This window comes from Gymnoscopelus microlampas (assembly GCF_963454915.1).
Source record: "Gymnoscopelus microlampas genome assembly, chromosome: 1".
NCBI lineage: Eukaryota > Metazoa > Chordata > Actinopteri > Myctophiformes > Myctophidae > Gymnoscopelus > Gymnoscopelus microlampas.
Window position 1 is genome coordinate 1727101 of NC_139962.1, and position 17796 is coordinate 1744896.

Below are 17796 nucleotides of genomic sequence, written 5' to 3' on the forward strand. Positions count from 1 at the left end.
AATTGCACTCAGAATGATATCCTCATAATGACCCAACGTCATAAAATAATTAAGCACTGTGTGCTTCAATTTACATCTGAAATGAACGGTTTTTCATAGCAAAATCATAAAAATACATCACTGTGTTTTAAGAGCACCGTTTACCCTCAGCAGAACAGGAATCCACTGAGGCAGCTACGGCAACACCACTAGGACATACAGTGCGATATGCAGTGCACCCGAATACCACAGTATAAACATTAGTTTGAACCAACAAATATTGGCTGGTGCTGCTCAATAGTGAACAAATTCTAAATTAACTTTTAACTCTGTTACACATGTTTATTCATCAGATAGAGAAACTGTTTGTGAAAGAACCGAAAGGCCTCATCCATTGATGGAAGGACATGCGAAACCAATCAACTGCAGCCAAGTCATGAAGGAAGGCTTGTTCAGAGAAGTGTTTAAAGCAGCGCCTGATAACAGTCAGGCCATTGGTTTTGGGCAGCTTAGTATTTCTGACACATGCAATTGCACAATGGTCACTCTAATCATTAGCAAACACACCAACTGAGACATATACTTGCCATAGTGAGCGAGGAGCAGCAGCAGCGGAACGCTCCGTCACACAGTGACTTTTAGTAAACTTTTTAAACAGTTTTTAGCCAACAAATTGATACAAAACTCCTGGATCCTAACCCGGTGACCCAATTCTCTGCATCACCCTTGTGATCTCAGTGATCGGTACAATCGTTTATTTTATTTTATTATTTTAAGAACTGTGTGCTGCCTACTGGCTGGCTGTGGCTCGCTCTTAGCCTAGACGCCAGCCTAGTGGCTAGTTAGCTGTGGTTTGTCTTTAGCCAAGACGCTAACTTTTTACATTCACATTGAAACTGGATCAAAAACAACATGGCAGCTGTGTGTGAGTCTTGCAACCTTACCTTTTTGAAGCTGAAAGACAGCATCTCTCGACTGAAGTCCGAGCTGAGTCATAAAGACAAACTTGTCATGGAGTTTTCGGCTGTCGCTACAACCCAGGCAAAAAGAATCGCTGTGTTATCAGCCTCTGAGCTTCGCTCTATGGGTCCTCTTCCAGCGGATAACGACACCACCATTCCATGGTCTCAGTCCATCACAAACGGAGCCCTGGGAGCTAACCTCGGTCTCCCCCACACAAACGGGGCTCCGGAGGCTACCCCTGAACAGCCTGGGGCTTCCTGGCTCACCCATGGAGCTAGACCCAAACTTCATGCCACCTCCACTCCTCGGCATAAGCTTGCGGAAAGCTGGTCTGCTGTTGTTGGCAGGGGAAACCGTGCCAGAAAACCAGACCACCACCATCAAAACCCCCAGGGGATCCAGCTGGAAAACAGGTTCAACGCCCTGGATCTGCAGGAATATCCCATGCCGGCTCCCCGGTCAGCGGCTCGGCGCACAAGGATAGCGACGGAGACGGAGACGGTTTCCCCCCGGCCCCGACCCCGAATCATTCACCGGGAGGGAGGCCATACTGGTCCAACATCACCGCCTGCCCAAGAGGCCACCATGCAGCCAAAAGCGACCCAAAAACGCCAGGTAGCAACAGGTGAAACCGTTACCACAAAGGCCCCTCGTCCAGGTCCCTTGCAGACCCAGGGAAAACAGCCCGGATCGGTAGCAGCTGCAAACGACACAGTCACTTTCCCAAATCAGTCCACAACTCCGAAAACTCTGATTATTGGAGATTCCATTGTGAGAAATGTGGCAATCAGCCAGGCTCGTACACTGTGTTTCCCCGGTGCCGAAGTGCTGGACATCGCAGATAAAATCCCAGAAATTATTAAGTCACATCCCAAAATAGAGCGTATTATTCTCCACATCGGGACAAACGATGTTTCCAAGCGGGCCTCACAACTATTGAAAGGTGATTTTGCACACCTGTTAGATATCCTCTCATCACTCCAATGCAAAACATACATCTCCGGTCCTATCCCCACATTCCGCAGAGGAGTCGAGCGCTTCAGTAGGCTTCTCAGCCTAAACACCTGGCTGTCCTCTGCCTGTAAAGTCCTCGGTGTGGTTTTTATTGACAACTTTAACGTTTTTTGGGAACGGGGACATCTATATGCCCGAGATGGTCTCCACCCAAACAAACCCGGAGCTAAGTTGCTCTCTGATCATTTAGCCTACGAAATAGTAAACCTCCGCTCAGCTACCAAAACAAACCAGCCCGGAAAACAACAATCTCCCGAAACCGGAAACGGAAACGATTGGACCGGAAACGATGGTCCTGGTTTCCGGTCCGTCAACAAATGATGTCCTCTTACAGGTCCCAGTCCCTATCTACTAGGTTCCACCTTGATCACCGAAAATGCTTCCCGCGGACTCGGACCTCATAGACGCGCGTTGCCTTACAGACACCTTACGGCGTTGGCTTGCACATGATACACCTCAATGTGAATTCCCTTGTAGGAGACAAGCTAACACAAATCAAGCAGATGTTTTATGATGGTAAGGTTGACATTTTAACTTTCTCTGAAACGAAACTTGATCATACGATAGATGATACTGATATTGAGATTGAAAACTACAAACTTTTCAGAAAAGATAGGAACAGAAACGGGGGCGGCGTATGCATGTATGTACATAAAGACAATGTCTGCATCCTTCGTGAAGACCTGAATGATGCAGACATTGAAGCTGTGTGGGTCGAGATCATTTTTGAAAATGCTAAACCTGTGCTAGTCGGTACCATATACAGACCTCCTAACCAGACTGATTTCTATGATAGACTTGATGAATGCTTAGCTAAAGTGGACAATGAGGAGACAGTACTTCTTGGTGACTTTAACACTGACATGCTCCGTAAGGAAGCGTCAGTGTTTAAGTCATTCAGGGGGTTTTGTAATCGGCACTCACTCCACCAGCTGATCACTCAGCCCACAAGGCTGTGTGTTTCCACTCAAACTATCATAGATCTCATTCTAACAACGGACAAGGACAAAATCCTCAATAGTGGTGTTTCTACCTGTGGCATATCTGATCATAACATGATCTTCTGCACCAGAAAGAAACGTAAACCTAAGACCGGTTACCACCAAACAGTCACGATCAGAGACCTCAAAAACTACAAGAGTGAGGACTTAGATCACAGACTGGAGGAACAGGATTGGTCCGACGTACTAAACAGCACACAGGTAGACGAATCTTGGCTTGGTTTCAAAACCAAATTCATTCAAAATTTGGACAGTGTGGCTCCCATGAAAACCATCAGGGTCAAAACCCGCTCGGTTCCATGGATGAATTCGGATATCCTTGCTACCATGAAAGTCAGAGACAAAAAGTGTTCTGACTATCATAAAAGTAGGATCAAACTTGCCAAAAGCTTCAATAAAGGTCTCGAATCCCACGTAGCGAAACTCAAAAAAGAGAAAAACATGCTAAGAAACAAGGTTAATGGCATGCTGTTGTTAGCAGAAAAAAGCTACCTCGATGGCAAAATTGAGGAAAATCAAAACAAACCACGTGAGCTCTGGAAGCTATTCAACAACCTACTAGGCTGCAGCAAGAAATTGAAAACCAGGTTTACAAACATAAACCTCAAGGTGAATGACACTCTCATTTCATCCAAACGGGAAGTGAGTAAAATCCTCAACATATTCTTCACGACCGTGGCCTCAGAGTTAGTTGAAAAACTACCCCCTCACTCTGGGAGTCATGGTAGAGAGTATGTTGATTCATTTTACGATAAACAGGGTGTACGCAAAGATGATTTTAAACTCTCCCCTGTGTCAACAGATGAGGTGTTTAAAAAATTGAGTGCACTCCAACAACACAGAGCCACAGGTCCCGACAACATCCCCGCTAAATTTCTAAAAGACTCAGCCGCCTCCATTGCCCCAATCATTACCCACATAATAAACCTCTCCATCATACAGGGACGGGTCCCTAACGACTTCAAAAAAGCAAGAGTGACCCCTCTGTACAAAAAAGGAAACCAATTAGACCCTGGCAACTACCGCCCTATTTCTATTCTTAGCTCCATCTCGAAAGTCATGGAAAAAATAGTCTATGAACAGGTTGATAAGTACCTTGCCGAAAAAAATCTAATTTACGAATTCCAATCTGGTTTCAGAACAAACCACTCCACTGACACATGCCTTCTCTATTTGAACGACTCTATCAAACAAGATGTCGACAAGGGCAAATATTGCGGCATGGTCATGCTGGACCTCCAGAAGGCTTTTGACACCGTTAATCACCCAATTATGATCAATAAGCTCAAAGCAATAGGCTTTGATGACACGTCGGTGAACTGGATGAGATCCTACCTGGAAGGGAGGGAGCAAGTGGTGGAAGTAAACGGCACCCAGTCCCCTCCCCTCCCAGTGACTTGTGGTGTTCCTCAAGGAAGCATACTAGGACCACTACTGTTCCTGATATATGTGAATGATATGTCCTCAGCTTGCGACTGCAAACTGTTCCTGTTCGCAGATGACTCGGCTCTGCTGGTCTCGGACAGGGACAGGCTGCAGGTTGAGAAAACTCTCAGCACTGAACTCAACAAGATCTGCATCTGGCTCTCCGACAACAAACTCTCATTACACCTGGGTAAAACTGAATCCATCCTCTTTGGGTCCAACCCTAACCTTAGAAAGGCTGAGAGTTTCACGATCAAAGTGGGTGAAAATGTTATCACAAGAAAGGAGGAAATTACCTACCTGGGTTCCATCTTGGAGGCAAACCTCTCAGGTGACAAAAACGCTGAAAAGACGATCAAAAAGGTCCACAAAATAACACGGAGGATGTGGAGGCTCGTTCGTAAAGTCAGTAAGAATACTCTGAAGATTCTTGTAGGGGCCCTCATACAAGGTCATTATGATTATGCATGCACTTCGTGGTATCACAACACCTCCAAGGCCCTAAAAACAAGGCTCCAAACATCCCAAAACAAACTTGTAAGGCTACTTCTTGGCCTCAATTACAAAGCCCATCTAACCCATGCCCATTTTGCTAGGCTTGGATGGCTTAGGGTTGAGGACAGAGTACAGCAACTTGCTATGGGCCTGGTCTTTAAGATACACCACAACATTGGGATCCCCCTGTATTTGTCAAAATACTTCCAAAATGTTAATCAAGTCCATGATCATAACACCAGAGGCAGCTCCACAAACCATGTTCAACCCAGATTTGGCACAACAAAGGGAATGAACTCTTTCTCATGCTATTCATCTAAAATGTGGAATGCCCTACCAAAAGGAGTAAAGGAGTGTAAAACCCTACTTACTTTCAAAAATGCCCTAAAGATACACCTTCAGGAGGCTGCAATTCAAAAATGGCCCCTGTCCAAGTCCTAACCTACCCCATGTCCTAACCTAACCTACCCCCCCCCCCCCCTCTCTTTCTTTTTTGTACATATTTTTCACCCTTCATACTTCATACCAGTAACCTGTAAACTGATTGTATGACATTCTGTATAGTAGTGTGTATATCTGTCTGTCTCTTATATGTCAACATGATTTGTGTGCATGGGGATCTCATCTTAAACAAGCTACGTGCTTAACTGAGCTATCCAGTTTAGTAGACCTTGTATTGCGAATTTGTACTTCCATGTACTGTTATGTACTGCCATGTACTGTTCTCATGTCTTACTAAATAAAGTACATCAATCAATCAATCAATCACACACAGACACTTTTCACATCCCAGTTATAACCACAAATAGACGACCAAGAAGATCAAGCACCCCTACTGTAATAAATGTTTTAACTCCCTCCAACTTAATAACAGTCACCCTGTCATCCCCTACTCAGCATGTTTCTCTACCATGCAAACTGCAGGACATACGAATGGCTCTTCTAAACATCAGGTCCCTTAACCGACAAAAAACTTTTTTAGTCAATGATCTAATCTCAAAACGAAAACTTGACTGTTTATTTTTAACAGAAACCTGGTTAAAAGCTGACGCATCTGCTGCTCTTATTGAAGCATCCCCGATGAATTATGACTTTAGCCACTCTATCAGACAGGGAAAGAAAAGGGGTGGGGGGACAGCCTCCATAATCAAAGATGTTTTAGACAGTAGAAATATATTTTTTGATGATTTTAACTCTTTTGAATACCATGCTTCCATTTTAAGCTGCCAGTCTCCTGTTTTAGCAATAACTATATATAGACCACCAAAGAAATGCCCAATAACTGTTTTTTCGGAAGAATTCTCAATACTTTTATCTATCATAAACACAAATTATGATAAGATAATAATAAATGGTGACTTTAATTTACACATAGACAATGAATCTGACAAAAGCGCAAAAGATTTTATTTTTCTACTGACTGATCTGGGTTTCACTCAACACGTGAGTGGCCCAACCCACGACCAGGGACACACACTAGACCTGGTTATCTCAAAGGGGCTTAATGTTAATATTTTATCAGTTATGAATGTTGCACTGTCTGATCATTTTTGTATTGAATTCACTGTGTGTCTACCAGTGCCTCTGTGCCAAACCGATCGCCTTGTGAAAAAGCGTTACCTCACCTCTGATGCGACTGATAAATTTACAGAGCTTATAAATAATTCCCCCATCTACGCCCGCCCCTTTTCCGTCGACGAACTTGTAATTACTTTCAATAATAAATTAAGATCAACACTAGACTCCATCGCACCTGCCAAACTAAAAAAGATTTCCTCTAAACAAAAGCCACCATGGAAAAATGAACACGTAAATGAACAGAAAAGAAATTGCAGGAGAGCAGAACGTAGGTGGCGAAAATCAAAACTTCAAGTCCATTATGACATTTTCAAAGAGCAACAAACTACCTACAACAAGGCCATCAGAGAAGCCAGACGAGCCCACTTTTCAGACATAATCCAAAAAAACCATGACAACCCAAAAATACTTTTTTCAACAATTGACAGCCTGATAAACCCCCATCCCATACGTCCCAGTAATTTTCTCTCCCAGACGAAATGCAACGAATTTTCCACATATTTCAGAGATAAGATCACCACTATAAGAATCAACATAACCCAAACAAGGTCAGTAAACAATTTTTCTCAGTGGACCCATACACCTTCCTGTACCTTAGACCACTTCACTCCGGTAAATACAGAAACCCTTAAAAAAGTTGTAACTGGTTTAAAATCTAGTACTTGCACCCTTGATCCCATCCCCACCAGCTTCTTTAAAAATGTTTTTAACTGTCTATCGGACGAATTATTAGGGTTAATTAATCAATCACTACTTACTGGTACATTTCCTGGCCCACTAAAAACCGCCATAATAAAACCCATTCTCAAAAAAAGCACACTAGACTATTTGGTTCCTAGCAACTACCGGCCCATCTCTAATCTTCCTTTTTTAAGCAAAATTTTAGAAAAGTTAGTTTTTAATCAGATAAATGAATTCCTAAATAAAAATAATGTGCTCGAGGTATTCCAATCAGGCTTTAGAGCAAACCATAGCACTGAGACCGCTCTAGTTAAAGTCTTAAATGACCTGAGAATAAATGCAAATGAAAACAACCTCTCTGTCCTCGTCCTGCTAGACCTCAGTGCTGCGTTTGACACAGTAGATCATGACATCCTCCTGGATAGACTGGAGAACTGCGTCGGTTTTTCCGGCACAGTTCTAAAGTGGTTGAAGACTTACCTCACCGACCGCGAGTCCCTAGTGTCTCTGGGTGATTACTCCTCTGACACTGAAAAGATGACCTGTGGAGTCCCTCAAGGCTCAATTTTGGGTCCTATTCTTTTTAACCTCTATATGCTACCACTTGGCTCTGTCATCAGAAGACATAATATAGCTTTTCATAGCTACGCTGATGACACCCAATTATATATTTCTGCATCCCCAGATGACTTAAACCCCATTAACATCCTAGTAAACTGCATCTCTGACATAAATACCTGGATGACAGAAAACTTCCTTCAACTCAACAAAGAAAAAACTGAAATACTAGTCATCGGGAAAAAGTCTCTTAGAGAAAATTTGTCAGCTCAACTCCAACCAGTGACACCAAACATCAAGGAGCAGGTCAGAAACCTTGGGGTCATATTTGACTCTGAGCTAAACATGGAGGCCCATATCAGAAATGTCACAAAACTATCATTTTATCACTTGAGAAACATTGCCAGAGTACAACCATTTCTTTCCCAGGCTGATACAGAACAATTAATGCACTGTTTTATCACTAGCAGGCTTGACTATTGCAATGCTCTCCTGTCTGGTCTCCCCAAAAAAGCAGTCAGTCGGTTGCAGCTCGTTCAGAATGCAGCTGCACGTGTGCTGACAAAGACCAGACGGAGAGCACACATTACACCTATTTTAAAATCCCTCCACTGGCTGCCTGTTAGTTTTAGAATTGATTTTAAGATCCTTTTACTGGTTTTTAAATCATTACATGGAGGTGCTCCGGCCTACCTGTCTGAGATGGTTTCCTGGTATGATCCCAGCAGAACCCTTAGGTCCTCTGGCACCGGTCTCCTAGATGTTCCGGAGGCTAGCTCAAAAAGGCATGGGGAAGCAGCTTTTTGCTACTATGGTCCTAACCTCTGGAACAGCCTGCCTGAGGCCCTGCGGCTCACCCAATCAGTCGATATTTTTAAAAGAAATCTTAAGACACACCTGTTTAGTATTGCTTTTACCTAGATGTCTGCATTAATCCAGCCTTCTATGCATGTATTCGTATATATATGTGTATATATATGTGAATATATATGTATATGTATATTTTTGCTTTGCTTTATTATTATTATTGTTTATTATTTTCTTGTTTTTCTTCTCTAACGTTTTCTTTTTCCCTCATTTTGCTGTTTTTCCTCCGGGTTTTTAATCTTTATCTTTAAAAAACCTTTTCTGTGAAGCACATTGAACTGCACTTGATGTATGAAACGTGCTATATAAATAAACTTTGATTGATTGATTGATTGATATTAGTGCGCTGCATTTGTTCAACCACAGTGCGTTTGAATCAACCACAGTGCCTGTGGTTGATTCAAATGTTTCAAGAGTGGAGAATGTTGCTCTGCCCTCTGTAAAACGGGGCCTCAAGTTTACTATAAGACAAAATTAACTCCACCCGGTTACACATGTATGAAAATGAAAAATTGCCTGTCAAAATTGGAGATGAACATACAGACTTCTTCCCACAAGGCAGAGGGGTGAAGCAAGGCTGTTTTATGCAGGTGATCAGGTCATACTGTATCCTACTAGAGAAGGTCTTCAGCAAAGCTTGGACATTCTTCATCAGTACTGTCAGACCTGGGCCCTGACAGTGAATATGAAGAAGACCAGAATTATGACCTTCCAAAAATGATCACGGTTACAGAGACATTACTCAACATTCAAAATAGGTGGGAGCCAAATAGAACAAACAAACTTCTATACGTATTTGGCTTCCAAAGGAAACTTCTGTTCAACTGTGAAGGAACTCAAAGAGAAGGCAAAAAGGGCTTTCTATGCCATCAAGTGTTCAGTTCAAATCCAATTTCCCATCAGGACATTTAATTGGGTTATCGAATCCATAGCACTGTATGGCAGTGAGGTATGGGGCTCTTTATCAGAAAGTGATTGGGCAAAATTGGACAAAAATCCAGTTGAGATCCTGCACGCAGAGTTCTGCAAAACTATTATCCTGGTACAAAGAAAAAGCACAAACTCTGCATGCAGGGCTGAATTAGGCCAATATCCTTTACCTCTTAATATACAAAAAAGATCTATTACATTCTGGAGCCATATTAAAAAGAGTGACCCCTGTGTGGAGTTTGCATGTTCTCCCCATGTCTCTCAGGGTGGTTAATACCCTTACAAAAACATGTAGTAATCCTGGTCGCTATACCGCCTCCCCCATGACATCTGGGGCACCTGATGGAGGGGAAGGGAACTGGTTGGAATAACGTGTTCCTTCCACGCGCTACGTCCAACCAGGGAAACTCCCCCCTGTCAGGTGACAAGAAGGTCAGTTGGCTCCCATGCATTGAAGGACGCATGAGCTCGGCCCTGGCCTCCCTAGGCTGGTGAGGGGAGTGTAGCGCCCAGGATCACTTAAAAATTGACACAAGGTGAAAAATAAGGGTTACAAAATCGTGGGATAAAAATTATTTGAAAAAAAAAAAAAAGAGTGACCCCGCCTGTTACCATTATAAAGCCCTTGCCTGCCAAGAGTTGAACATAAAAAGGAGCCTCAGTCAACTGGTCCTGAAACTAGCTGACCTTTCACCTTCTGACATCACAAACCACAGCCAGCCTCAGTGCAGCTTCACTATCACTCAGAAGATTAGACCTAACCACATTATAACTAAAGATTAGACCTAACCACATTATAACTAAAGATTAGACCTAACCACATTATAACTAAAGATTAGACCTAACCACATTATAACTAAAGATTAGACCTAACCACATTATACAGTAACTAAAGAAAAAGATAAATACATCACTTATTGCAATGAACGTACACAATCACAACACAAAGTAGAAACATATTTGGCCCTAAACAGACGCTATACTGTGGCAGACTACCTGCACAGTAACTGATAAAAACCTGAGAAAGACATTGACAATGTACAGGAAACAGATGTACAGACAGAGAGACAGAGACCGACCCCTACTTGATAAGATATAAATGAACAGTAGTGTTATAGAGGCTATAAAGAGGTAAATATATATATATAAAGAGGTAAAAATATCACAAACCAGAGGAACGGAAAGAGTTTACAATTTATTAATAGGATCAAACTTAAATCTACAATGGATTATTAAACAGATTAGGGAAAGCACAAAACTTCAGGGTGGCCAAAGCCAAAATACTCCAACCCTACCTGAAAAGAAAACCTAAACTACACCAAAACAAGAGTTATAGTCTAGGCCGTCGGTTCTCAAAGTGGGGTCCGGGGAACCCCAGGGGTCCTTGGAGGGGTTCCAGGGGGTCCCCAGCAAAATGTGTTAATATAGCATCACAATCATTTGAAATCACTTCAACCTTTTATACTTTGGTTATTCAAAAATAGCAGATCTACAAGCTTGCCATGAAAAAGTTTGAGAACCACTTATAGGCTACCTAACTAAACAAAACAGGCTCAAAACGGGGAACAAAACAAATGGCGGCACACCCCCTACCAAGCTTCCCTTCTCTAGTACACTCAGGTGAAGGTTTGGAACATAGTGAAGTGAAGTTTCCTATCTAATAAGTGTCTGTACTTTAAACACACAGTATTAAAGTTACCTTTACGCACTAAACAGAAAAAAGGTATGGCACACAGCCTATATAGACCTACGGTAGTAAACACAAACTACAGTAACTAACAGAAAGGGTTCAGCACATGGAGGTGACTGAGGGTTAAAGGACTGTAAAGGAGCTTCTCCCAGGCTGTTATGCTGGCTGGGCTGATTGAGGATGAAGCCCAGGTGTGTCTCCAGACACCACGCCACTCCTCCAATCTCCACTCCACCCTCCAATTACCAAATAGAATAGAATAGAATAGACTTTATTTGCCATTTGCACAAGTGCATAGGAAATCTTGGAGCTCAGCTCCCAGGGTCAGCATTTTAAAAAAGAAGACAGAAAGTACAGAGAGAACATACAGTACATCCTACAATCCTACATAATATCCTACCACACTCACCAAAGACAATATCAAATATAAATATAGCTGCAAGCAGCGATAATACGGGGCCAGTGAATAGAGAGAGAGAGAGACATGGAAACGGAATAGATTGAAGAGAGAGAGAGTGACATGGAAACAATAGATTGATGAGAGAGAGAGATGGAAACATAATGGTTTGATTGGACATCTCAACCTACTGCCATTAACAGGATTCGAACTCTCAACCTTCAGACTAATAGGCTGCAACACTACCTATAGTGCTATAGCTTTGTCCAGGCTGATATTGTCTGTTGAAGATCATAAACTCTTGCCTTCTTTCATGAACCAAGCCCCTGTTTCACTAACACTAAGATCACTCGTTCACAAGCCATTTACCAAAGAAGAAATTGTACATCTCCTCAGAACCAAAACTAATGAAAGTAGCCGATCTACAAGCTCACAAACCATGAAAAGTTGTGAGATTGTAGATCAGCTATTTTCAGAATGAAGTATGTCATACGTAAAAAACGTACTCTCAAATAAGCATTTCAGGTTATCTTTACATTTGCACATGTATTCATTGATACAGTCATGTTGTTTGCAATTCAACTTAAATTAAGTCTACATCAAGTGAGGCTTGAACTGGCGACCTTGAGATTGTGAGGCATTCATTTAAGGGAGACGCCATTGGCCCAACAGACAAGTAACTGTGAAAAAGGAGATCACACAGATGATACAGTTTCACGCAAATAGCTGAAAAATCCTGGGTTTAAGTGTTTTTCAAACTGCTCAAAATTGCGGAAAATCTAAGGGCGGAGCTTAATGGTCAAATCGATACGTGTGTTCCTCATGAGTCAAGGCACATGTGTAAGCAAGTTTCACGACTTTCGGCCAAACGAGGCATGACTTATGCCTGTTTAAAGTCTGCCTTTTCAAAAAATTGCTATAGCGCCCCCTTTTGGCCAATTGGAGTAAGATTGGTTTCAGTGATATTTGGAATGACCCTGTACATTTCTGCAAAGTTTCAAAGAAATGTGAGTCTGCATGTATGTTTTAGGCACAGATGAATACTTTTCATAAAACTGTAATAGTTCAAATCTATCTCCTCCTGGGATTTTTGAGCAATCTGCACGAAACGTTTAACACTTGAACTTTGGACCACTGCCTACAAAAATTTCCAACGGATTTTCCATAAGTGAAAAAATGCAGAAGTTAGGAGCCAATGACTGTTTTTCATATAATTCAAAATGGTGGGAGATCTAAAGGTCAGAGGTCAAAAGTCAGAGTGTGAAAGTTGTTCAGCATGAGGAGACGCATATGTGTATCCAAGTTTCATGGCTGTGGGTCAAACAGGGCATGAGTTGTACCTGTTCAAAGTTGCCATTTTCAATTGAGTGCTATAGCGCCACCTTTGGACGAAAGATTGTGAGAATTATTTCTTGATTGTTTTTCATGACCATATACCATATGGCCGAGTTTCGTAAAAAGCGACTGCACGGTTCAGCCAGAACTGCGAAAAGTGGCAGAAGAAGAAGAAGAAGAAGAAGAAGAAGAAGAAGAAGTGACAGAATACTGCCAATAACAATACGGTTCCAGAGCTGAGCTCTGGCCCCGTAATAAATAAGCCCGTCATAGTAAAAGATAAAAAAGAACAGCGCAAATAGTGGTGCAATTCTGAGAACACTCAAATGGGGCACTGAGAACACTCAGAGGGTTAAAAAACACAATATGAGGCCACACAGGGCCGTAACACATGTCATCAGTGTTTCCCATTCATTTCATAGACTGTAGTGGCCCACTGTTGTCTAATTTGGGTGGACCCATCACCCCAGATCACCCTAGAAGGTCTAGGTCCACCCATAACCCCGGACCAGTATATAGGGTTCAGGTCCACCCATAACCCCGGACCACCCTGGAGGGTCCAGGTCCACCCATCACAGGGAAACAGTGATGTCATAATGATCTTAACACATTCATTATCACACATTATAAATGATTACATAATAAACTAGAAAAAGTCTCCGCCAGCAGACTTGTGTTGGGAATGTTGGGAATGTTCTAATTCTCATGTTCTAATTAGAACATGTTACTGTGTCATAGTAACATGACACAAGTGTCCTATCCGTGTCCTATCTGTCTGTTTTATCCAAACCTTAGTTGGATAAAACTGGTATCCCCACCTGGAGTTACTGTATAACTGTCCTATCCGTCCTGTCTGTATAAGTGTCCTATCCGTCCTGTCTGTATAAGTGTCCTATCCGTCCTGTCTGTATAAGTGTCCTATCCGTCCTGTCTGTATAAGTGTCCTATCCGTCCTGTCTATGTAAGTGTCCTATCCGTCCTGTCTGTGTAAGTGTCCTATCTGTCCTGTCTGTGTAAGTGTCCTATCCAATTGTTACAGTATCCGCCATTTCTCAGCCATTTCGTGATTATTCCTGTCTTACCTCACTTTGAAAGAGGCAAAGACTCTTTCAAAGTGACACATGTATTTATAGCCCGTTATATGTCACTAGCCAATCAGATCACACTATTTCACCGTATTGTCAAGTGTCACGTGAGGCTCGACCAATGTTTGCTTGGATGACGGAAAGTGAAAACAAACTCTCCTGGCGGAGACAACTAGAAAATGTGCTCCTCGGAGTACAGGTCTCCGCCAGGTCAGGAAGTTGATAGTATCACACTAGAAAGTATTTATCCTAATTCTGTCTTACCTATTATGTTACATATTGTGATGTCACGTGAAGCTTGACCAATCCAAGGTGTTCACAGACGGACGGACACACGGACGGACTAAGTGAAAACATACTCTCCACCATGCCTTCGGCCTGGCGGAGACAATGACCAGGTCGAACTGATTACTAAGTTCGACCTTTACACATTTTTAATTGTGTAAAGGACACATTTGTGAAAAAGGTTGATGAAGTCATCATTTTGCTGCTGTCTGGTTGCCCTAACAGGGCAACCAGACTATAGTTCTAGTGACACTTTATTCTTTCTAGATAAACTTTATTTTGCCGTGCTCCCACAGTCAAAATGACCGGCTTCACCGGGAATCGTGCGCTTTTATTTTGCTAAGAGATTGGTTGCATAGTTTTATTGATATTGATTTATTAGTGCATTACATTTCCCCATCCACTTTAATGGAAAAGTAAAAAAAACAAAAAAAAAGCTTTTTTTTCCTCAGAAACCGTAAGAGCTAGAGTTACCAGATTTGGAGGGGAGGTTTATAATTTAGTGAAAATTATTTAAAAAAATAATTACACCAGTCGGCCTCATGGTGGCGCTATAACAGTCCACTTTACATTTTGGCCTATAACTCTTGAACCGTAGGTCATAGAATAGCCTTTTTTCCCCTAGATTCCTTGGGTCAAGACGCAACTCCCCATATGCGTCAGGATAGATTTTCAGCCATTTTGAATTTTCTTCAAAACACACTTTTAGCTCCTCCTCCCACATATTTTGTCCAAATTTCACAAAAATCGGTACACATGATCTCTGGACCCATGCGATAAGCATCTCCAAGCGGAATTTTGATAGTCCATACCGTTCGTCCGTAAATGGCTTCCAAAGTTAGCGGGAGGTTTTACAAAATAGGCCAAAAATCACGAAACGAAACGTCCGGTCAATTCCAAATTTGTCACATGTCAAGGGTGGTTTACTCAACTAATTCCCAAAAGCATTTCCACTTTGATCCATAGGGGGTGCCACAAATGCACAAAACGTAACGTTTGATGCAAAAACATGATTTTGGGGGGATCAATCCTCTCAAAATGAAATAGAAGCGATATCAGGAGTGACGTGACAATATGATTGGCCCGTTACATTTGTGGGAGGGGCCTATTTATTTAGTGGGAGGGGCCTATTTCATAAAATCAAAACGGCACGTATCACGAAGGCGGGATCCAATCGGCACCCGATTCGAATGGCACGCGACCGGCGTCGGCGCAACCACACTTTGCAATTTCCCAGAATTGCGACGCGTCTAGTTAGGCACCCTGGTTGTCGGACTCAGTGCGTACTGAGAGACGGAGCCTAAGAGCAGCTGAGCGTAAATGGAGAAATGGCAACCTCCCGGAGGACCTTCTTACCTTCCAATCTCTCCTTTCTACCTTTTCCTCCTCTCTATCAGCTGCTAAAGCTGCTTTCTTCTGCACTAAAATTCAGGCTTCTGCTTCTAACCCTAAAAAACTCTTTGAGACTTTCTCCTCTCTCCTGCAACCACCTCCCCCTCCTCCCTCCTCGTCCCTCGTCCCTGACGATTTCGCCAACTTCTTTGACAAGAAGGTGAACGATATCCGATCCTCATTCCCTCCTCCCCCGGCTGGTGCCCTGCGCACTACCCACACCCGTCCCTCTTCCACCCTCCCCTCTCTAGCTTCATCTACTCCTCTCTCCCCCCCCTCCACCTCTCTATCCCATTTTTCTCCCCTTTCTCCTAACGAGGTCCTTCTCCTTGTTACCTCTAGCCGCCCCACCTCATGCTCTCTGGACCCTGTCCCATCCCCTCTGCTGCAGTCCACTGCACCTGAACTTCTTCCCTTCTTAACCCACCTTATTAACACCTCTCTGACATCTGGTTACTTTCCCTCTACTTTCAAGACTGCCAGAGTCACCCCCCTCCTCAAGAAACCGACACTTGACCCCTCTGAAGTCAAGAACTACAGGCCGGTTTCCCTTCTATCCTTCCTATCTAAAACTCTCGAACGTGCTGTGTTCAAACAACTGTCCTCGTATCTCCACCAGAACAACCTCCTGGACTCCAACCAGTCTGGGTTCAAAGTGGGTCACTCGACAGAGACTGCCCTCCTGGCAGTGGCGGAGTCACTCCATGCCGCTAGAGCGAACTCTCTCTCCTCTGTCCTGATACTCCTGGACCTGTCTGCAGCGTTCGACACAGTGAACCATCAGATCCTCCTCTCCACCCTCGAGGGGATGGGTGTCTCAGGCTCTGCACTCTCCCTGTTTGCATCCTACCTGACGGGTCGCTCCTACCAGGTGAAGCTGGGAGGGTCTGTGTCAGAACCACACAGGCTCACTACTGGGGTTCCCCAAGGCTCGGTTCTGGGTCCTCTTCTCTTCTCTCTCTACACTACATCTCTTGGTGCTGTCATCCGCTCCCATGGCTTTTCCTACCACTGCTATGCCGATGACACCCAGCTGATCCTCTCATTCCCCCCCTCTGACACACACGTGGAGGCACGCATTGCTGCTTGTCTGGCTGACATCTCGGAGTGGATGTCGACGAACCACCTGAAGCTCAACCTGGACAAGACCGAGCTGATGTTCATCCCGGGGAAGGGCTGTCCTCACCGAGACATGGCCATCACCATTGAGAACGCTGTGGTGACGTCAACTCGGACTGAGAAGAATCTGGGTGTGACCCTGGACGATCAACTGTCGTTCTCGGCTAACATCGCATCAGTGACACGGTCCTGCAGATTCCTCCTCTACAACATCAGGAGAATTCGGCCCTTCCTCACGGAGAAGGCAGCCCAGGTGCTCATCCAGGCTCTTGTCATCTCCCGCCTGGACTACTGCAACTCCCTCCTGGCTGGCGCTCCGGCATCTGCCATCAGACCCCTGGAGCTTGTTCAGAAAGCTGCGGCTCGTCTGGTGTTCAACCGCCCCAAGTTCTCTCACACAACTATCCTTCTCCGTTCCCTGCACTGGCTCCCCGTAGCGGCTCGCATTCAGTTTAAAACCCTGGTGCTAGCCTATAGGGCAGCGAAAGGAACAGCTCCCTCTTACCTCCGGGTATTGGTCAATGCCCACAACCCTTCCCGACCACTCCGGTCGGCCACCAAGGGGCGACTGACTCCCCCGCCACTCAACGGTCCTTCTGGTCGATCGACACGGTCACGACTTTTTTCTGTTCTGGCCCCACAGTGGTGGAATGAACTTCCCACTGATGTCAGGACAGCAGAGTCACTGCCCATCTTTCGCCGCAGGCTGAAAACCCACCTCTTCAGGAAACACTACCCTTCCTCTTTGCCTGGCCTACTTGTTGTTAACTAGTTGTACGAATGCTTGTTTTATTGTTGAATTGTTTATTGGATCTTGTTTAGTCAATACAATTATTTGTTTTTAGCTCCTGCTCATTTGACTACTTTGTCTCATCTGTTTAAGGAAATAGGTAGCTGATATATTGCACTTTTACCTTAGCGCTAGGTATGCTCTTGGTTGCTTGTTATTGCAGAAAATGCACTTATAACCTCTGGTGATTAGTAGCTTTCGTTCCCTACCTT

At 43.7% G+C, this 17796-nt stretch overlaps 1 long non-coding RNA gene across 1 annotated transcript in view; it reads left to right on the top strand.

The window, feature by feature from the left end:
• Positions 1 to 17796, top strand: part of LOC311045074 — a 155759-nt gene that overhangs the window by 64144 nt on the left and 73819 nt on the right. The window lies entirely within an intron of this gene.